The sequence below is a fragment of the Triticum urartu genome, chromosome 4A (assembly GCF_056163025.1).
Source record: "Triticum urartu cultivar PI428250 chromosome 4A, HENAU_Tu73, whole genome shotgun sequence".
In the NCBI taxonomy this organism is placed as follows: domain Eukaryota; kingdom Viridiplantae; phylum Streptophyta; class Magnoliopsida; order Poales; family Poaceae; genus Triticum; species Triticum urartu.
The window spans coordinates 267,245,474-267,269,957 of record NC_141876.1 but is presented as its reverse complement, the minus strand read 5'-3'; positions in this window follow the sequence as shown (position 1 = coordinate 267,269,957).

The window sequence follows — 24,484 nt, the reverse complement described above, 5'->3', positions numbered from 1 at the left end:
ATCCGGACACGAGACGAAGTCTTCAATGTTGTATCTTCATAGTCCAATAGTCGGGCCAAAGGATATAATCCGGCTGTCCGGAGACCCCCTAATCCAGGACTCCCTGAGTCCTCTCGCGGTCTTCTTTTGTGCTCTTGAAGCTTGGCCTTGGCGTGAAGTAGGGCTTGTTGGGACTTGTGCATTTGCGCTTGTGGAGCATCTTCATGATGATGGTGTCGTTGTCGTGCTTGAGCTCGTAGTAGATGTCGTTCGTCGTCGTGGTGCATATGTTGCTTGGAGGTGACTTGCCCTTCATGACGATGTGGATCATGAACGTGATGTTGGTCGCCATGGAGATGTGGACGTGGACGACTTGCGCTTGCATAATTTTTCCACTCCGAAGACTTGTGACTTGAACATCGCCGTCTTGAGGATGATGAAGGGGAAGAACGGTTGATCAACAAGGTCCGAATCTCCTCCATCCTTGCATCTCGCTCCTCCTTTTGTGTGAAAAGCTTGTTGTCGATGTAGTCCCTTTTTCTCTCTTCGGAGTGGTGGTTGTCAATGGAGAGGTTCTCGATGCGCTCCCTTAATCTTGATTGTGCGCCTTGCATTTGGCATTGTAGATCGAAGATTGACGCTTTGGTGATGTAGTTGTTCACGCCATCGTTGTTGTCGAAGACTAGAGATGAAATGTCTTGCCTATCCATCATGAGACTCGAACCAATATGAGTGGGAGAAAGATAAGAACTTATACCAAATGTACCTTGACCGAAGTTGAAGATGGATCAATGATCACTCAATGATGTAACAAGGAAATAGCACAATTGGTACCAATTCTTGTCAATTTCTCACACCTACAAAATAAGGCTTATGGTGGAGCTCGGTGAGGATAGTGGCACAAAAATTTGATGCAAAATGTTAGCAAGAGTCAATAATGTTTAAAGAGATTCACAAATTTGCAAGTGAGATAAGTAGACCAATAGCAATATGGGTGGCACACGGAAACGCACACACGGATAGATAAATGGTGTCATGCAACCAAGGATGAGCACAAAATGTGGAATCCACGGAAAACGCTCGTGTTGCACAACTCAAGAGAGATGCTAGCACGATTGCTCAATAGGCGGATACGACACTTGTGCACAAGCTATAAGATGCAAAATGTATCAACTTTCTATCCCAAGTATGCTATGTGTATGATGTTCCGGTGGTATGATCCGAGATGATCGGATATGACAATCGTATGTGCAATGTGGTATGATGCTATGGCACTTGCTTACAAGCTCCTTGTTTAGTCTTTTTCTTTTCTTAAAAGCTTATTTTTTTGTATATGGCCACAATGCGAAATGCACAAACCAAGATAGCAATTGGGTATATACGGGAACAAACTTGTGGCACAAGGGATGATATGATACCAATATGATATGGTATGTATGCAATGGAAGGTGTAGATCACTAATGTGCACAATTAACATTGCCGGCAATACTCAAATGGCTAGTCTCGATAGGCAAGTGACACAAAATGGGCTAGGGGTTCTCAATGCAATTGCAAGGAAATATACAATGGAGGGTTACCACGATACCAAGATGATATGGAGGTTACCGTCCGTGTCGATGATGAGTGGCGGTGATCTTGATGGAGATACCAAGATGATGGAGACTCATCCCTAAGTATCCGAAACAACTTAGGAAACGGAAAAACCGCGAACTCCAAATCTCAAATGTCAAATGGTGGTAGCGGGAATGCGATGGTGGTTGCGGAAGCTCAATGGGATTGCTGAAATGCAATGATGGGTTTTGCGAGTAGGCAATGCGGAAATGGATGGTAAGGTGGTGTACTATACACGATGCCGAAGTTGAGGTCACCGTCCCTAAGTAGCCGAAACACCTTAGGAGACAAAACACGGAACTCAAACAAGGTCAAACAAAATTTGGTTATGTTGGGGTGGCGGAAATGTATGGTGGGTAAGCCTATGCGGTAGTGGTGGTGGTAGTTGATGAAGAAGCAACCGTCCCTAAGTATCCTAAACACCTTAGGAGACCCAAATCACAACTCAAACAACCACTAATGCGAAGGGAACCAAATTGGTTAGGTTGCCGAAGTCGGTGGTGGTGTAGTGGATGATGTGGTGGAAGCGCTAGGCAAAGATGCCAAAGTTCCAAAACTTTGATGGTGTCAAAAGATGTTGGTGGTATTTTTGTGGGAAGAGGGATGTCAATAGCTTCAAAACGAGCTAAAGAACATCAAAATCGGAGTTCGGATGAATTAGTTACAGCCGAAACAAGAATCAGCCGAAGTCTGAAACTACAGGTTGCGGACGTCCGTAAAAGGACGGCTGTCCGGGGGCCGGACGTCCGGTGGGCTCGGAAATCCGTAAATTCTGCTCAGGTTAGGGGGTTCCGGTCGTCCGGTAAGTTGCAAATGTCCAGTCGTTCCAGGGGCTCCAGACGTCCGTAAAGTGTCGGCCGTCCGGTGGGTCGGAGTCAACGATAGATGCGAGATCCGGGGCGCGATTTTGGGCGGAAAATGGGGATTTTGGGGCCAAAATTGATGAGATTTCGTGGATGAAAGATGGGAAAACTTGGGGAGATGCTAGATCCACTTGAAACCAAGAAAATCCATGGATGAAATCCAACAAAACTTCCTCAAACCAACAAATCACAAAAAAATTGGGGCTATTTTTGGTGGGGATTTTCAAAATTGGAGAAGAACACAACAAAATTAGGCTAGAAAACACAACGGGGAGGCTCCGAAATCGTGATCAACGTGGCTCTAGATACCAAGATGATGTAGGATGGAACCCTAGATGGTCGATCTTTCATGAAAGGAGTGGGTCCCGCGATGAACACGAAGAACACGAGCGGAAACATGAGGGGAAATCACAAAGGGGAAACACAAAAGAAACACTCAAACCAACAAGAACGATCACACATATGCTAGATCCTCGAAACACAAAGAGAAATACATGATCCAATGTCAACAAAGGATGATACAAGATGCAACCGGTTCTTCTCCGTGAGGAGGTCTTGATGGTCTTCTCCGTGAGGAGGTCTTGAATCCAACGTGCATCTTCTCCGTAGAGGGGCCGCGGTCTCTCTCGTGGAGTAGATCCGATGTGGATGATCGAGACTCTATCTCTAATATGAGCTATCACAACACTAACCCTAACTAGGAAGAGGTGGAGGAGTATATATAGTCTAGGTCCACGAAGGGGTAAGTGGGGGATACATGGGCCTTTGCCCGATACTTTGCACACAGATAGGCGCCGATCATCCGACGGGTACCGGACGTCCGGTGGCTCGCAAGGGTCCGGTCGTCCGGTACTTGTCGGACGTCCAACGTTTTGGCTCGGGATAGCTGGCATCGGATTTCCGGAAGTGGCCGGTCGTTCGGTGGCATCAGACGTCCGCTCATTTGGCTTGGGCTTCAGGCTCCGGATTTCCAGAGACGTTCGGACGTCCGGTCGTTGTAGGTGGGTCGGACGTCCGGTAAGGACCGGTCGTCCGGTGGCTGTAGCCTCCGGGCTGCTCCTTCTCCTGTTCCTCGCGCTTGGTGTCCTCTCTGTCTTGTCCATGGTCTTCCTCTTGGTTCCTGGTCATGCATAGCACACATGTTTGAGGTAGTAGCCATGTCTCACATGTCGAAAGTGACGATTCGGAGAGGAGCGAGTTCACCTTGCGTCCGATGGCGTATGTTCAAGGTCTCGTCGTATGTCCACTTGGGTCTTGGAGAGTAGTCGGAGTGTACATGGGGATGAATGTGGGATGCTCCGCATCAGTTCGCCTACATCTACACCTTCACAAACGAGGCAACCGCCTACAAGCAAGGGCGACACTTCCATCTTCGGAAGCTCCTCAAGTAAGATGGCTGAGCATGGGAAATTCCCATCGGTCATGGAGACGAGCTACGAGGTGCCACATCATATGGGCCTCCAACAACAAGACGATGACAAGAAGGTCGCGCAATGGCCATACCCTTCGACCACGGCGACGAGCATGAACCTCTTAAACTACATGAAGACGGCGCCCCAAAAGGACTCATTCTCCGACTCAAGCTACGAGACCGCAAATGAGACCTTATCTTTGTTCTTAGAGGAGAGTGATGATGTGCCATATTCGGCCTTCATCCCCGGCTATGACTACGACATGATTGAGCATGGAGACATTTTCACCTACATCCCTCCGACACCCACATATGATGAGATGTCCCAATTGCCATGTAAGGAGAGCCACCACCCCATATAGTAATCAACTACAAGATGTAATCAACACTACTAGTCACCCACAAGCACCAATCTATAGTTCTGTTACAAAGATTGAACACAAGAGATGACCTAGGGTTTGAGATGAGATGGTGTTGTTGAAGATGTTGATGGAGATTTCCCTCCCCAAGATGGGAGAGTTGTTGGTTATGATGATGACGATGATTTCCCCCTCCGGGAGGGAAGTCCCCTCGGCGGAATCGCTCCACCGGAGGGCAAAAGTGCTCCAGCCCAAGTTCCGCCTCGAGACGGCGGCCCTCCATCCCGAAAGTCCTCTCCTTATTTTTTTCTAGGTAAAAATGACTTATATACCAGAAGATGGGCACCGGAGGTGGACCGAGGGGAGCACAACCCACTAGGGCGCACCAGGGCTCCCTAGTGCACCCAGGAGGGTTGTGCCCACCTGGTGGGCCCCCTTTGGTACTTATTGGCTCCAATAGTCCGCATATATTCCATAAAAAATCCCCTGGTGCACCCAGGTGGGTTGTGCCCACCTGGTGGGCCCCCTCTAGTACTTATTGGCTCTAATATTCCTCATATATTCCATAAAAAATCTCCATAAAGTTTCAGCTCATTTGGAGTTGTGCAGAATAGGTGGCCTGATGTAGCTTTTCCAGGTCCAGATTTCCAGCTGCCGGAATTCTCCCTCTTTGTGTGTACCTTGCATATTATGAGATAAAAGGCATTAGAATTACTCCAAAAAGCATTATTATGCATAAAAACATCATAAATAACAGTAGGAAAACATGATGCAAAATGGATGTATTAGTAGCTTGCTCGGCAGACGCGGACATGGCGGAGCAGAGAACACGGTGCTCCCGCATGACTGTCCCGTCCGCCTCCTTGCTCCTGTGCTTGGCTCTTCTCTTCCACTGTGATTCGCCGATCCTTCGAGTGCTATCACGTCGAGCCTGAACCCCCTCGTCGCCTCTCTCTGCCCTAGAAGCCTCACCGGCGGCCGCTAGCTCTGCCTCGACCTCTCCTATAAATAGAGCCACCCCCGAGCCTTTCTAAGCATCCCACTCACCTCCTCTGGCCACAAGTACACTTGCTCAACACCGCGACAAGGCTGGGTGGGCCTCTACCCACCGATCATCGCCAGAGTTGGCCGTGGATCCCCTTATGCGGCCTACTCACTCCAGTGCTCTCCGTCCTCGCTCAACCCTTCAAGCGTGTTCGTGGGCTTCCACTGATCACAACGGTGCCGCTAGACTAACCAGACCTCGCTGGAAATCCCAACTCCGACGAGCTCCATCGCTTGTTGTCTCTGGAGAAGAACCCCTTGATACATCCATTTTGCATCATGCTTTTATATTGATATTTATTGCATTATGGGTTTTTATTACACATTATGGTACAATACTTATGCCTTTTCTCTCTTATTTTACAAGGTTTACATGAAGAGGAAGAATGCCGGCAGCTGGAATTCTTGACTCGAAAAGGAGCTAATCTGAGAGACGTATTCTGCATAACTCCAAAAGTCTTGAAAATTTACGAAGAATTATTTTGGAATATATAAAAAATATTGGGCAAAGAAAGCACCTGAGGGGACCCACCAGGCAGCCACAAGGGTGGGGAGCTTGCCCCACTCCCTGGGCGCGCCGCCTGACTTGTGGGCCACCTGGCAGGACCCCGATGCCCAACATCTGCTATATGAAGGGTTTTGTCCTGGAAAAAATTAGGACGAAGCGCGCTGTCTTGAGGCGGAACTTGGGCCTCCAGCGGAGCTATTCTACCGGGGAAACTTCCCTCCCGGAGGGGGAAATCATCATCATCATCAACGATCCTCTCATCAAGAGGGGATCAATCTCCATCAACATATTCACCAACACCATCTCCTCTCAAACCCTAGTTCATCTCTTGTATCCGATCTTTGTCTCAAAACCTCAGATTGGTACCTGTGGATTGCTAATAGTGTTGATTACTCCTTGTAGTTGATGCTAGTTGGTTTATTTGGTGGAAGATCATATGTTCAGATCTTTAATGATAATTAATACTCCTCTAATTATGAACATGAATATGCTTTGTGAGTAGTTACGTTTGTTCCTACGGACTTGGGAGAAGTCTTGTTATAAAAAATCATGTCTTTCCTCTAGTGGTGTTATGTGAACATCGACTACATCACACTTCACCATGATTTGGGCCTAGGGGAATGCATTGGGAAGTAATAAGTAGATGATGGGTTGCTAGAGTGATAGAAGCTTAAACCCTAGTTTATGCGTTGCTTCGTAAGGGGCTGATTTGGATCCACATGTTTGATGCTATGGTTAGATTTATCTTAATTCTTCTTTTGTAGTTGTGGATGCTTGTGAGAGGGGTTAATCATAAGTGGGAGGCTTGTCCAAGTAAGGGTATCACCGAAGCACTAGTCCACCCACATATCAAATTGTCAAAGTAACGAACGTAAATCATATGAGCATGATGAAAACTAGCTTGACAGTAATTCCCATGTGTCCTCGGGAGCCCTTTGCTTTATATAAGAGTTTGTCCATGCTTATCCTTTGATACAATAAGGATTGGGCCACCTTGCTGCACCTTAGTTACTTTTACTACTTGCTACCCGTTACGAATTATTTCATCATCAAACTATCTGCTACCAATAATTTCAGTGCTTGTAGAGAATACCTTGCTAAAACCGCTTGTCATTTCCTTCTGCTCCTCGTTGGGTTCGACACTCTTACTTATGGAAAGGACTATGATAGATCCCCTATACTTGTGGGTCATCAAGACTCTTTTCTGGCGCCTTTGCCAGGGAGTGAAGCGCCTTTGTTAAGTAGAATCTGGTAAGAAAAAATGTATATAATGTGCGAAAATTTACTATCGCTTGTTACTATGGAAAATAATCCTTTGAGGGGTTTGTTCGGGGTATCCTCACCCTGACCGTAAGAGCAAGGAGATGCCCCTCAACCTACTGCACCTACTGAATATATTTATTATGAAATTCCTTCAGGTATGATAGAGAAACTTCTAGCTAATCCTTATGCAGGAGATGGAACATTGAGGGAGTCCTGGATTAGGGGGTCCTCGGGTGTCCGGGCTGTGTGATATGAGCCGGACTAATGTGCCATGAAGATACAAGGTAGAAGACCTTCCCCCGTGTTCGTATAGGACTCTCCTATGCATGGATGGCAAGATTGGCCTCCGAATGTATAGTTTCCTTCTTCTGCAAGCCGACTCTGTACAACCCTAGGCCCCTCCAGTGTCTATATAAATCGGAGGGTTTTGTCCGTAGAGGCTATCCGAATTCATATAGGCTAGACATCTAGGGTTTAGCCATTACGATCTCGAGGTAGATCGACTTTTGTAACCCCTATACTCATCAAATACAATCAAGAAGGACGTAGGGATTTACCTCCATTAAGAGGGCCCGAACCTGGGTAAACTTCGTGTTCCCTCTGTCCCTTGTTACCTTCGATCCTCAGGCGCACAGTTCGGGACCCCCTACCCGAGGTCGGCCGGTTTTAACACTGACATTGGTGCTTTCATTAAGAGTTCCACTGTGTCGTCGGCAGAAGGTTCGATGGCTCGTTCGATCACCAACAAAGATGTTGTTTCCGGGGAAGCTTTCCTCCCCGGTCAACCTTTTTGTGTTTGGCTGCTTCGCTGTGCATGCCAACTCAATTGGTCACCTTGAACAAATCGACAGCTATGCTCCTGGTCATCAAATCAGATTCAGGAGCCTGAATTACGTTGCTAACATACGAGGAGACTTGATCTTCGAAGGGTTCACGACCTCGATCACTATTCCTCATCTTCAAGATGGAAACCCATCGGATCCATTATCAGGCACCGCTAAAGGTCCAACTATCATCCTTGACCTAGCCGTAGAACCAAAGCAGACCACCTCATCCGAAGAAGGGAGTTTGAAACCCACCGGACTCTCTCCTACTATGGAGCGATTTGCTAGAAACCCAGAGGCGACCATATCTTCGGCAAGCTTGGAATCAAGAAGGACTCTCCTTGTCATCGGAGAACTGAACTCACCCCGGGAGGCTAGCTCTGAACTCTCAAGTTCTGCGCCCGTTGAGCACGGCCAGGTGTCAAGCACCATGCCCAGCTCTGCAGGACCTCAGTTCCGCATCCCGTCTTCGCTGCTAAACGAGGCCCCGGACTTAATGCGATATCTCTCCATTACGGAAGTATCACCGCTGAACTACGCCCAGCCCAGATTAGAGGCTGGGAGCGGGGAATTTTACATGCCACCCACCACCCACTTAATAACCACTATCGAAGACTTAACTGACATGCTAGATTACGCCTCCGAAGACATCGACCGTATGGAGGATGATGCCGGAGACAAACTAGGCCCAGACCCGCCATTTACCGGGCGTTGGACGGCCACCTCCACATATGATGTGTATATGGTAGATACACCTAAAAAGGATGACGATGACGGTAGGAAGGATCTGAGCGAGGACAAGCCCGTCGAGGCACCACCAAAATGTCGACGTCAGTGGCGCCGCTCAAAATCACGTCGCAAAAAGGGCAGCAATACCGACACCGGAGACAATAACACTCCGGACGATGCCAAAGATCCTGAAGACCCCGCCGAGCCTGCGTCCGAGCAGGATGAGTGGGAGGAGGGACAAGTTAACCCCGACGAGCTTATCAGGAATGAGAATTCGGAGGATAGTAACTATCTACCGGTCCCCGAGGAGGAGGTCAGCCTCGGCAACGAAGACTTCATCGTGCCATAGGAGCCCCTCGAGCAAGAACGCTTTAAGCGATAGCTAATCGCAACTGCAAGGAGCCTAAAAAATAAACAGCAATAGCTTCAAGCTAAACAGGATACGCTCAACGACAGGTGGACCCAGGTCCTAGCTGCCGAGGAATACGGCCTCGAGCACCCAACAAAGTGTTACCTGAAACGTCGGCTACTGCCACAATTTGATGACGAGGCCTTTGAGCCAATACTGTCAACATATAATCATGGTGATGAACCAGACCGACTGCCATGTGGGTGAGACAAAGTGGCAGCTTATGCCGCACACCAGCTCACACCACCCGCCGTCGAGGCAAGGAGGTAGCAGCTCCGGGCTACACCTATGACTTACGCCAGGACCTGGACAATAGAGCTGGTCAGGCCAGATCAATCTATGGATCAAGGGGGCGTGCTCCAACGCGAGATGACGGCCATCAAGCCTGGCACGATAAGAATAACCTCACCCGGGCTGAAAACCGAACACGGATGTCATCCGAACTCCGTCGCGACGTTGCCCGATATAGAGGCGCCGCACACCCCTTATGCTTTACCGATGAGGTAATGTAGCATGATTTCCTAGAAGGGATTAAACCCGTGAACCTTGAAGCATACGACGGAACAACAAATCCCGCGATATGGATTGAAGACTTTCTTTTCCATATTCACATGGCTCACGGTGATGGTCTCCACGCCATTAAATACCTCCCCCCTAAAGCTAAAAGGACCAGCACGGCACAAGTTAAATAGCCTCCCAGAGAACTCTATTGGGAGCTGGGAAGATTTGGAGGATGCATTTCGAGACAACTTTCAAGATTCTTATGTCCGGCCACCAGACGCCAATGACCTTAGTCACATAATCCAGCAACCCGGAGAGTCAGCCCGCAAACTCTGGACTCGGTTCCTAACTAAAAAGAACCAAATCGTCGACTGTCTGGACGCTAAAGCCCTTACGGCCTTTAAACATAGCTGATACGTCCATTTTGCATCATGCTTTTATATCGATATTTATTGCATTATGGGCTATTAGTACACATTATGTCACAATACTTATGCCTATTCTCTCTTATTTTACAAGGTTTACATAAAGAGGAAGAATGCCGGCAGCTGGGATTCTGGGTGGAAAAGGAGCAAATATTAGAGACCTATTCTGCACAGCTCCAAAAGTCCTGAAACTTCACAGAAGACGTTTTCAGAATATATAAAAAACACTGAGCGCAAGAAGTTCACCAGGGGGGCCACACCCTGCCCACGAGGGTGGGGGCGCGCCCCCTACCTCGTGGGCCCCATGGTGGCCCCCCGATGGCCATCTTCTGCTATATGGAGTCTTTTGATGAGGAAAAATCATAAGCCATCTCCTCGGACGAAACTCCGCCGCCACGAGGCGGAACCTTGGCGGATCCAATCTAGGGCTCCGGCAGAGCTGTTTTGCCGGGGAAACTTCCCTCCGGGAGGGGGAAATCATCGCCATCATCATCACCAACGCTCCTCTCATCGGGAGAGGGAAATCTCCATCAACATCTTCATGAGCACCATCTCCTCTCAAAACCCTAGTTCATCTCTTGTATCCAATTTTTGTCTCCAAGTCCGGGATTGGTACTAGTAGGTTGCTAGTAGTGTTAATTACTCCTTGTAGTTGATGCTAGTTGGTTTATTTGGTGGAAGATCATATGTTCAGATCCTATATGCATATTAATAACCCTCTGATTATGAACATGAATATGCTTTGTGAGTAGTTACGTTTGTTCCCGAGGACATGGGAGAAGTCTTACTATTAGTAGTCATGTGAATTTGGTATCCGTTCGATATTTTGATGAGATGTATGTTGTCTCTCCTCTAGTGATGTTATGTGAACGTCGACTACATGACACTTCACCATTATTTAGGCCTATAGGAAGGCATTGGGAAGTAATAAGTAGATGATGGGTTGCTAGAGTGATAGAAGCTTAAACCCTAGTTCATGCGTTGCTTTGTAAGGGGCTGATTTGGATCCATATGTTTCATGCTATGGTTAGGTTTACCTTAATACTTTTGTTGTAGTTGCGGATGCTTGCAATAGAGGTTAATCATAATTGGGATGCTTGTCCAAGTAAGGACAGTACCCAAGCACCGGTCCACCCACATACCAAATTATCAAACTACCGAACGCGAATCATATGAACATGATGAAAACTAGCTTGACGATATTCCCATGTGTCCTCGGGAGCGCTTTTCTCTATATAAGAGTTTGTCCAGGCTTGTCCTTTGCTACAAAAAGGATTGGGCCACCTTGATGCACTTTATTTACTTTTGTTACTTGTTGCTCGTTACAAATTATCATACCACAAAACTATTTGTTACCACTTATTACAGTACTTGCAGAGAATACCTTGCTGGAAACCACTTATCATTTCCTTCTGCTCCTCGCTGGGTTTGACACTCTTACTTATCGAAAGGACTACGATAGATCCCCTATACTTGTGGGTCATCAAGACTCTTTTCTGGCGCCGTTGCCGGGGAGTGAAGCACCTTTGGTAGGTGGAATTTGGTAAGGAAAAATTTATATAGTGTGCTGAAATTTACTATCACTTGTTACTATGGAAAGTAATCCTCTAAGGGGCTTGTTCGGGGTATCTTCACCCCGACCAGTAGAGCAAAGAGTTGCTCCTCAACCTACCGAACCAACTGAAAATGAAAATGTCTGCTTTGAAATTCCTTTGGGTATGATATAAAAATTGCTAGCTAGTCCTTTTGCGGGAGATGGAACAAAGCATCCTAATGAGCACCTAATATATGTGGATGAAGTTTGTGGATTATTTAAGCTTGCAGGTGTACCCGGAGATGTTATTAAGAAAAAGGTCTTCCCTCTATCTTTGAAGGAAGAGGCATTGGCATGGTATAGGCTATGTGATGATACGGGGTCATGGAACTACAAACGATTGAAATTGGAATTTCATCAGAAGTTTTATCCTATGCATCTTGTTCATCGTGATCGCAATTATATATATAATTTTTGGCCTCACGAAGGAGAAAGCATCGCTCAATCTTGGGGGAGGCTTAAATCAATGTTATATTCATGCCCCAATCATGAGCTCTCAAGAGAAATGATTATTCAAAAAATTTATGCTCGGCTTTCTGATAGCAATCGCACCATGCTCGATACTTCTTGCGCTGGCTCTTTTATGATGAAGACTATTGAATTCAAATGGGATTTTTGGAAAGAATTAAACGCAACTCTGAAGATTGGGACCTCGACTAAGGTAAGGAGTCAGGTATGACACCTAAGTTTTCCATAAATTTAGCACTAAATATGGACTTGACTCGAAAATAGTAGCTTCTTTTTGTGAATCTGTTGCTACTCATGTTGATCTCCCTAGGGAGAAGTGGTTTAAGTATCATCCTCCCATAGAAGTAAAAGTAGCTGCACCAATTGAAGTTGAAGAAAAGACTCACTTATAATGATCCTATTGTCCCTACCGCTTATGTTGAGAAACCACCTTTTCCTATTAGGATAAAGGATCATGCTAAAGCTTCAGCTCTGGTTCATAAAAGAAATATTAAAACTTATACACCTCCTTAGCAAATTAAAGTTGAACCTGATATTGCTATTGTTAAAAATCTCTTGTCTAATAATATTGATGGGCATGCTATTCATTTCCTTGATGAGACTGCTAGAATTGCTAAACCCTGTGCAAAAGATAAAAAACAGACCTATGGTAGGCATGCCTATTATTTCTGTTAAAATAGGAGATCATTGTTATCATGGCTTAAGTGATATGGGTGCTAGTGCTAGTGCAATACCTTATGACTTATACAAAGAAATTATGCATGATATTGCACCTGCTGAGATAGAAGATATTGTTGTCACAATTAAACTTGCCAATAGAGATACTATTTCACCAATGGGAATTGTAAGAGAAGTTGAAGTCTTGTGTGGGAAAACTAAATATCCTGCTTATTATCTTGTTCTTGGTTCCCCACAAGATAGCTTTTGTCCCATTATATTTGGTAGACCCTTCTTGAACACTGTTAATGCTAAGATAGATTGCAAAAAGGATGTTGTTACTATTGGTTTAGATGATATGTCTCATGAATTTAATTTCTTTATATTTAGTAGACAACACCGTGAAGAAGAATTACCTAGTAAGGATGAAATTATTGGTATTGCTTCTATTGCCGTACCTCCTAGTGATCCTTTAGAACAATATTTGCTAGACCATGAAAATGATATGTTTATGAATGAAAGAAGGGAAATAGATGAAGTATTCTTTAAATAGGAACCTATTCTGAAACACAATTTGCCTGTTGAAATCCTAGGGGATCCTCCTCCACCCAAGGGTGATCCCGTGTTTGAGCTTAAACCGTTGCCTGATACTCTTAAATATGCTTACTTGATGAGAAAAAGATATATCCTGTTATTATTAGTGCTAACCTTTCAAAGCATGAGGAAGAGAGATTATTGAAAACTCTGAAGAAGCACCGTGCTGCTATTGGGTATAGTCTTGATGATCTTAAGGGCATTAGTCCCACTCTATGTCAACATAAAATAAATTTGGAAGAAGATGCTAAATCAGTTCGTGATCATCAACGATGGCTGAATCGTAAAATGAAAGAAGTGGTAAGAAAGGAAATACTAAAGCTCCTTGAGGCAGGTATAATCTATCTCATTGCTGATAGTCAGTGGGTAAGTCCTGTCCATTGTGTCCCTAAGAAGGGAGGTATTATTGTTGTTCCTAATGATAAAGATGAATTGATTCCTCAAAGAATTATTACAGTTTATAGGATGGTAATTGATTTCCACAAATTAAATAAGGCCACTAGAAAGGATCATTACCCCTTACCTTTTATCGATCAAATGCTAGAAAGATTATCCAAACATACACATTTTTGCTTTCTAGATGGTTATTCTGGTTTCTCTCAAATACCTGTGTCAGCCAAGGATCAATCAAAGACTACTTTTACTTGTCCTTTTGGTACTTTTGCTTATAGACGTATGCCTTTTGGTTTATGTAATGCACCTGCTATCTTTCAAAGATGCATGATGGCTATATTCTCTGACTTTTGTGAAAAGATTTGTGAGGTTTTCATGGACGATTTCTCCGTCTATGGATCTTCTTTTGAAGAGATGTGAAGAAACTAATCTTTTCTTGAATTGGGAAAAGTGCCACTTTATTGGGGCATCAAGTTCTGAAAAAGGTATTGAAGTTGATAAATCCAAGGTTGATGCTATTGAAAAGACGCCATGCCCCAATGACATCAAAGGTATAAGAAGTTGCCTTGGTCACACCGGATTTTATAGGATATTCATTAAGGACTTCTCAAAAATTTCTCGGCCTCTGACTAATTTATTACAAAAAGATATACCATTTGTCTTTGATGATGATTGTGTAGAAGCATTTGAAATACTTAAGAAAGCATTGATCTCTGCACCTATTGTTCAGCCACCTGATTCGAATTTACCCTTTGAAATTATTGTGATGCTAGTGATTGTGTTGTAGTTGCTGTTCTAGGGCAAAGAGTTGATAATAAATTAAACGTTATTCAATATGCTAGTAAAACCCTAGACAATGCTCAAAGAAATTATGCTACTACTAAAAAAGAATTCTTAGCAGTTGTATTTGCTTGTGATAAGTTCATACCTTATATTGTTGATTCTAAAGTAACTATTCACACTGATCATGCTGCTATTAAATATCTTATGGAAAAGAAAGATGCTAAACCTAGACTTATTAGATGGGTTCTCTTGCTACAAGAATTTTACTTACATATTGTTGATAGAAAGGGAGCTGAGAACCCCGTTGCAGACAACTTGTCTAGGTTAGAAAATGTGCTTGATGACCCACTACCTATTGATGATAGCTTTCCTGATGAGCAATTAAATGTCATAAATGCTTCTCATACTGCTCCATGGTATGCTAATTATGCTAATTACATTGTTGCCAAATTCATACCATCTAGTTTCACATACCAGCAAAAGAAAAGGTTCTTCTATGATTTGAGGCATTACTTTTGGGATGACCCACATCTTTATAAAGAAGGAGTAGATGGTGTTATTAGACGTTGTCTACCTGAGCATGAACAGGAACAGATCCTACGCAAGTGTCACTCCGAAGCTTATGGAGGACACCATGCTGGAGATAGAACTGCACATAAGGCATTGCAATCTGGTTTTTATTGGCCTACTCTCTTCAAGGATGCCCGTAAGTTTGTCTTATCTTGTGATGAATGTCAAAGAATCGGTAATATTAGTAGACGTCAAGAAATGCCTATGAACTATTAACTCGTTATTGAACCATTTGATGTTTGGGGCTTTGACTATATGGGACCTTTTCCTGTCTCTAATGGATATACACATATTTTAGTTGTTGTTGATTATGTTACTAAGTGGGTAGAAGCTATTCCAACTAGTAGTGCTGATCATAACACTTCTATTAAAATGCTTAAAGAAGTTATTTTTCCAAGATTTGGAGTCCCTAGATATTTAATGACTGATGGTGGTTCACATTTTATTCATGGTGCATTCCGTAAAATGCTTGCTAAGTATGATGTTAATCATAGAATTGCATCCCCTTATCACCCTCAGTCTAGTGGTCAAGTAGAATTGAGTAATAGAGAGCTCAAATTAATTTTGCAAAAGATTGTCAATAGGTCTAGAAATAATTGGTCCAAGAAACTTGATGATGCATTATGGGCCTATAGAACTGCATATAAAAATCCTATGGGTATGTCTCCGTATAAAATGGTTTATGGAAAATCATGTCACTTACCTCTCGAACTAGAACACAAAGCATATTGGTCTATTAAAGAGCTCAATTATGATTTCAAACTTCCCGGTGAGAAGAGGTTATTTGATATTAGCTCACTCGATGAATGGAAAACCCAAGCCTACGAAAATGCCAAGTTGTTCAAAGAAAAGGTTAAAAGATGGCATGATAAAAGAATACAAAAGTGTGAGTTTAATGTAGGTGATTATGTATTGCTTTAAAACTCCCGTTTATGATTTTTTGCAGGAAAACTTCTCTCTACATGGGAAGGTCCTGACGTTATCGAGGAGGTCTATCGTTTCGATGCCATAAAAATCAACAACTTCGAAGGTACAAATCCGAAGGTGGTGAACGGTAAAAGAATCAAACATTATATCTTAGGTAATCCCATAAATGTTGAAACCAATGTTACTGAGACCGTAACCCCGAAGGAATACATAAGGGACACTTTCCGGAATGTTTCAGACTCCGAAAAGGAATAGGTATGTGGTACGGTAAGTAAACCGACTCCAAAACTGTTTTAAGGCAATATTTTTCCATTTTGGAATATTTAGAAGAATAGAAAAATAAGAAGCAGTCCGGGAAGGACACGAGGCCTCCACGAGGGTGGAGGGCACGCCCTACCCCCCTGGGCGGGCCCCCTACCTCGTGGGCACCTTGTGTGTCTCCGAAAGGAGGTCTTGATGGGGGGTCTTCTCCGTGAAGGAGGTCTTGAATCCAACGTGGATCTTCTCCGAAGAGGGGCCGCGCTCTCTCTCAAGGAGTAGATCCGTATGGATGAGCAAAGCTCTATCTCAATTAAGAGCTAAACCAATGCTAACCCTATAAGGATGGAGGAGGAGTATATATAGTCTAGGTGGGCGAAGGGGTACACGGGCCTCAGCCGTGACACTGTACGCAAACAGGGGAGGCCGGATGTCCGGGCGTCGGGCCGGATATCCGGGCTTTCACGAGGGGCTGGATGTCCGGGCTGGAGGGGCTGGCCTTGACGCTCTCTGGATGGAGGGTGCCAGATTTTCAGGCTTCACGCTGGATATTCGGGCCGGGCTAGATGTCCGGGCTGAGGCTGGATGTCCGGGGCCTGTAGGTACTTGGCAAATGCTGCTCTAGGGGTCAGATGTCCGGGGTCATGGCCGGATGTCCGGGGCCTGGAAGCTGTTCTTGACTCGTTCCGTTGGGTCTCTTCATCCGTGAACTTCGGGACTTTTGCATCTTGACGTGCATCTTCGGGAGGGTCCTCTTGGTACCTAATCATGCATAACATTCTGTACTTATGTAGTAGCCATGTCTCGAGAGGATCATATGTGATATCACTAAGGAAGGAAGTCACCCCGGTCTTGAGAGCTCTAGCTCTAGCTCGTGTCATAGGTCCTCTTGGCACTTGGTGATACGATGGTAGGTCCATGGGGATGATCGTAGGATGCTCCGCATCATCTCCCCTCCCTTGGGAAAGATCCGACCTCGGATCGAAATCTTTATCACCATGGTAGGGCGAGAGATCATTGACGTTGAAGATGTTACTCACGGAGTACTTGTCGCGTCGAATGTCGATCTTGTAGGCGTTGTTGTTGTAGCATTCAACTACCTTGAAGGGTCCATCTGCTCGTGGTAGAAGTTTGGACTTGCATTCATGGGGGGAAGCGGTCCTCGCGAAGGTGTAGCCACACAAGATCTCCAAATGTTGAATACCATGGGGTGCTTGTTGAGGTTGACCTTGGTCGCGAGTTGTTGTACTTGACGGTCAATGGTGTGCCTTATATCTTCATGCATCTTCTTGAGATAGTTGATTCGGGCACTCGCGTCCATGTTTGTGTGCTCTTGTAGTGGTAGAGGACGAATGTCCAATGGGGACAACGGGTTGAAACCGTAGACGACCTCGAAGGGGGACTTGCCATTAGTTGAATGTCTTGCTTGGTTGTAGGCGTACTCGGCGATAGGTAGACACTCCTCCCACTCCTTGATGTTCTTGTTGATTAGCACGCGAAGTAGAGCGGAGAGTGTGCGGTTGGTCCCCTCCGTTTGGCCGTCGATTTGTGGATGGTAAGCCATGGAAGAGTAGCTTGATTCTGATCTTGGCGCATAAGGTTTTCCAAAAGTAGCTTAGGAAATTGACGTCGCGGTCCGAGACTATCGTCTTTGGTACTCCATGGAGGCGCAATATTTCCCTACAAAAGAGTTTGGCAACATGTGAAGCATCGTCTATCTTGTTGCAAGGAATGAAATGAGCCATCTTAGAGAATCGGTCCACAACAACAAATACGGAATCCTTTCCATTTCTAGTTCTAGGCAAACCAAGCACAAAATCCATGCTAATATCTTCCAATGGTTGATACAGAATTGGAAGAGGCATATAGAGACCATGGGATTGAGCTTTAGACTTAGCTTTATGACATGTAGAGCATCGGTTAGTGAAGCGGTTGACGTCGCGGAATATCTTGGGCCAAAAATAGTTCTTCGAGAGCGTAGCAAATGTCTTGTTGCATCCAAAGTGTCCCATTAGTCCTTCGCCATGAGATTCTTGCAGAAGTAGCAAATGAAGAGAAGACTCAGGGATGCAAAGTTTGTTCGCTATCATAAGATAATCATCTTTAATGTAATAGTGTTCCCAAGATGTGTGGGTCAAACATTTGGCATAAGGAATATAAAAAGTAGGATCATGTGCATACAAGTCTTTTATGTGCTCAAAACCAATGACATCCAATTCAACTTTAGTAACAAGCATGCATATGTGGGAAAGTGCATCCGCCACAATGTTTTCCTTTCCTTTAATGTACTTGATGACATAAGGAAAAGACTCAATGAACTCACTCCATTTAGCATGATGCTTGTTCAACTTAGTTTGCGCCTTAAGGTATTTAAGTGTTTTATGGTCGGTATGGATGATAAATTCATGAGGGCGAAGATAATGATCCCATTCATGCAAAACTCGCACTAAAGCATATAGCTCTTTGTCATAGATGGTGTAATTGAGTTGCGCTCTGGAAAGTTTCTCACTAAAGTAAGCTATGGGGCGCTTCTCTTGCGTTAAAACACCTCCTATGCCATTACCACTAGCATCGCAATGAATCTCAAAGGGTTGTCAAAGTTGGGTAATGCAAGCACGGGAGCATGAGTAAGCAAATTCTTAAGCTCATTGAATGTGGCATCTTGGGATGGTCCCCAAACAAAAGGCGTATTTTTCTTGCTCAAAGCATGTAAAGGTGAAGCGATGGTGCTAAAGTCCTTCACAAATCTATGGTAGAAACCGGCTAAACCAAGGAAACTATGCACTTGTTGCAAGTTGGTTGGTTCAGGCCAAGTTTGAATTGCATTGATCTTAGATTCATCAACATTAACACCCTTAAAAGATACAACAAAACCCAAGAAAACAAGCTTGTCAACACCGAAAAGGCATTTGTCCATATTAGCAAAAAGGTGCTCATTTCTAAGAGTTTGAAGCACGGTCCTCAGGTGTGTGACATGATCTTTGAGGGATTTCCTATACAAAAGAATATCATCAAAGTAGACCACAACAAATACACCAATATAAGGTCGAAAAATAAAATGTATGAGTCGCATGAAAGTTCCGGGTGCTTCGGATAAACCCATTGGCATAACAAGCCATTCATATAAGCCAAATTTGGTCTTAAATGTGGTTTTCCATTCATCACCTTCTTGGATGCATATTTGATGGTAGCCACTATTAAGATCAATCTTAGAGAAAATGGTATATCCACTAAGCTCATCAAGCATATCATCTAGGCATGGAATAGGGTAACGATAACGCACGATAATAGCATTGATAGGACGGCAATCGGAACACATGTGATATGTGCCATCTTTCTTGGGAACAAGGATTACCAGGACGGCACAAGGGCTCAAACTTTCGCGTACATGGCTGTTGTCGACGAGCTGTTGTACTTGCCATTGGATCTCCTTAGTTTCCTCGGGGTTGACGCGGTAGGGGGGCTTGTTAGGAAGATGAGCTCCGGGGATGAGGTCAATTCGGTGCTTGATGCCTTGTAGAGGAGGTAGCTCGTCGGGGAAAACATCTTGGAATTCCTGCAATAGAGAAGTGATGCGGAGCATCCCACGTTCATCCCCATGTACACTCCGACTACTCTCCAAGCCTCAAGAGGACATATGACGAGACCTCGAACATACACCATTGGACACAAGGTGAACTCACACCTCTCCGAACCTTCACTTTCTACATGTGAGACTTGGCTACTTCCTCCAACATGTGTGCTATACATGATCAGGTACTTAGAAGAAAGCCACGGAGCCACCACATCCAAGGGACGAACTAGCAAGGACACCAAGTACAAGGACCAAGAGAAGAAGCTACCCAAAGTTTACAGCCTTCGGACGACCAGACCTGGCCGGACGTTCGACGCCTGGAGCTTCCACCAGCCTGAAGAGTCAGCCCGCAAATGCTCCAACGGCCGGACGACCGACGCGGACCGGACATCCGACCCCCCAGGCCCCGGACAATCGAGCGCCACCGGACGACCGGTGCAACGACGACAGAACGCTATTTATGGTAGTCCGAAGACTTCCGGAAGTCCAGACTGTCCCGAGCCTCCGGACGTCCGACACCCATCGGACGTCCGACGCCTATCTGTGCACAGAGATCAGGCCCGAGGCCCATGTACCCCTTCGCCCCACACTTATCCCTTCATGGATCTAGACTATAAATACTCCTCCACCTCCACCATCTAAGGGTTAGCGTTGTCATAGCTCATTTGTGAGATAGAGCCTTGCTCATCCATACAGATCTACTCCTTGAGAGAGATCGCGGCTCCCCTACGGAGAAGATCCCCTTGGATTCAAGACCCCCTCTTGGGTGGACCCATCAAGACCACCTTTGGAGAAGACCGGTTACCCTATGTATTGTCCCGTGTTGACCATAGATCGTGTGATCTCTATGTGTATTGGATCAAGCATATGTGTGATCGTTCTTATTGGTTTTGAGTGATTCTCTCGTGTTCTGTCTCTTGTTTCCCCTCGTGTTCTTCAGGTTCTTCGCCGGATCTGCTCCTTTCGTGAAAGATCGGCTACCTAGGGTTCCACTCTACACCATCCTGGTATCATGAGACACGTTGATCATGATTTTGGACCCTCCCCTCGTTGTTTTCTAGCCTAATTTTGTTGTGTTCTTCCTGAATTTCGAAAATCCACACCAAAAATAGCCCCAATTTTTTTTGTGATTTGTTGGTTTGATGATGTTTTGTTAATTTTGATCCATGGATTTGCTTGGTTTCAAATGGATCTAGCATCTATCGAAGTTTCCCCATCTTTCAACCACGAAATCACCTCAATTTTGATCCCAAAATTCCCAATTTCCCCCCAAAATCGCGTCTCGAATCTCGGATCTCGAGTTGACCCCGACCCACTGGACGACAAATGTTTTATGGACGTCCGGAGCCCTTTGAGACACCGGAAGTCCGACACTTACCGGATGACCGGAACGCCAAGCCTGAGCTGAATTAGAGGACTTTCGACCCGACCGGACGTCCGGCGACCGGACATCCGTCCATTTACGGACGTCCGACACCTCTAGATGTCACCTTCGGCTGGTTTTTGTTTTGGTCATAACTAATTCATCCGTACTCCATTTTTGATGTTCTTTAGCTCGTTTTGAAGCTCTTGACATCCGCTTTCCCACAAAAATACCACCAACATCATTTGACTCCATCAAAAATTTGGAACTTTGGCATCTTTACCTAGGGCTTCCACCACATCACCGGCTACACCACCACCGACTTCCGCAACCTAACCCATTTTGATCCCCATTGCATATGTGGTTGTTTGAGTTGTGACTTGAGTCTCCTAACGTGTTACGGCTACTTAGGGATGGTTGCTTCTTATCCAACCACCTCTACCACTTTCGCATAACCTTGCCCACCATACACTCCCGCCACCCCAACTTAACCCAATTTTGTTTGTGTTGTGAGTTGTGTCTCCTAAGGTGTTTCGGCTACTTAGGGACCGTTCTTCCGACTCTGACACCGTGTATAGCCCATCATACCCTTCCACCACCTTAACCCATATTGACCGGGTTTTCACCAATACTTCCGCAACCACCACCGCATTCCCGCTACCACCATTTTGACATTTGATGTTTGAGATTTTGAGTTCGCAGTTTTTCCGTTTCCTAAGGTGTTTCGGCTACTTAGGGACGAGTCTCCATCATCTTGGTATCTCCATCAAGATCACCGCCACTCATCATCGCCACGGACGGTAACCTCCATATCATCTTGGTAGTGTGGTATCCCTCCTTTGTATATTCCCTTGCCATTGCATTGATAACCCCTAGCCTATTTTGCGTCACTTGCCTATCGAGACTAGTCATTTGAGTATTGTCGGCAACGTTACTTTGCACATTAGTGACCTACACCATCCATTGCATACCTACATATCATATTGGTACCATATCATATCGTGTGCCTCAAGTTTGTTCCCGCATATACACAATTGCTATCTTGGTTTGTGGATTGTGCAAAAGTGGCCACACAAAAGAAACAAATAATAAAAATAATCTTTTAAGCAAAAGAGAAAGAGCAAAGAAGCTTGTAAGCAAGATCCATAGCATCATACCACATTGCATAAGATTTTCAAATCCGATCATCTTGGATCACCTTGAGAAACACCGGGAACCATACATACATAGCATACTTGGGATAGAAAGTTGATATATCTTTGCCTCTTATAGGTTGTGCACAAGTGTCGTATCCGCCTATAGAGCAATCGTGCTAGCGTCTCTCTTGAGTTGTGCAACACGAGTGTTTTCCGTGGATTCTACATTTTGTGCTCGTTCCTTGGTTGCACGACCCCATTTATCTATCCGTGTGCGCATTTCCGTGAGCCATATATTGCTATTGGTCTACTTGTTTCACTTGCAAATTTGTGAATCTCTTTCAACATTATTGCCTCTTGCTAACATTTTGCATCAAATTTTTGTGACACTATCCTCACCGAGCTCCACCATAAGCCTTATTTATGTAGGTGTGAGAAATTGACAAGATTGATACCAATTGTGCTATTTCCTTGTTACATCATTGAGTGATCATTGATCCATCTTCAACATCGGTCAAGGTACATTTGGTATAGTTCTTCTCTTTCTCCCACTCATATTTTCTCAAGTCTTGTGATGGATAGGCTAGGCATTTCATCTCCGATCTGCCACAACAACGACGTCGCGTACAACTACAACAACAAAACTCCCCAGTTCGGACTACAACGAGCAATGCAAGTTATCGACAACATCACCACCGACAAGAAGGTCGAGCAAGGTCCATCCCCTTCGACCACGGCGATGAGCATGAACCTCTTCAACAACATGAAGATGGCTCACACATTGGACTCATACTCCGAGTCAAGCTACGAGACCGCACATGAGACCTTATCTTTGGTCTTAGAGGAGAGTGATGATGTGCCATCTTCGGCCTTCATCCACGGCTACGACTACAACATGATTGACCATGGAGACATTTGCACCTACATCTCTCCGACACCCACATATGATGAGATGTCCCAATTCCCATGTGAGGAGAGCCACCCCACCACGAGTGATATGAGTGACTCCACCATATGTGACATTGAGTGCATTTCCTATGAGAGGATGAGTGTGACCACCACTAGCCCCGCACATGAGAGCATGCCACACATCCTATTAGACATTGACAGCCATTTGAGTGACTCCACCAACCATATGAGTGAGAGCATCCAAGAGGGAGTGAGTGAGGTACTTGACATGGCACGTGAGGCCACTATGATCTCTAACGACTTACCCTATACTCCAAGTGTCTTCTCTCGTTTGGTGCTAGGTCTCCTACATGATGACACGTCTATCCTCGATGAGTCCATACCTCCAATGGAGATGACGATGGCCATGGTGGAAGAAGATGCACCCCCCACATGGTACCACCAAGTTGCAACCTCACCTACAACACATGAGTGATGCTCTAAAGGTAACATAGGTGATGGTGTTTCTCTTGTCCCACTAGTGGACTATCTTGCAAATGATTGCTTGCATGATGATGATCACCTTATAGATTCACTACATACTATGTCTTCTACATGCATTGATATTCCACCCATTTATGATGAATATGATGATGAGCATGTTGAATTGCCTAGTTGTGATGCTATGCTCCATAGGATATCTTGTGAAAATTCTTTTGGTCAACTCATGTTCAACAACCCTTTAAACTTGTAATATGCTATGAGTGAGATCTCCCATATTGCATCATTTCAATCTCAACATAGTAGCTATGCACGCCCCATTAAAATAAATCCTATTTGCACTTATGGCATAGATGACGACATTATGGTCATTGTCTTTTGTTTTTCATGTGATGTTATTGACATGCTTCCTTTACATGATTTGCGCAATTCATCTAATATACCATGCCATGATCACAATGTTCCAAATATGCATTGTTTTGGATGTTGTCAATATTCTCCGTGTGATGTTTCCATTAATGCTCATGAGGAGACCCCCATAGTTTCCTCATACATATTAGGAGATTTTGATACATTCCATACATTGCATGATTCTCATAATTGCTTGCACCATATGCATCCCACACATAACAATGCTCTAGATATTTCCCATGATGCATTACACAATTTGAGTCTCCATTATGCTATACATAACAATAAACCTATCATGATGGATGCCATGTTTCTATATCACGCATCTCCTTTATTGGAGCATTGGATATTTTGTGCTAACCAACACAAGCACGTGCGCATCATAATGGATGATGTGTACGTATACCACGCACACACGATTTTCCCTTTGTCTTTGTTTT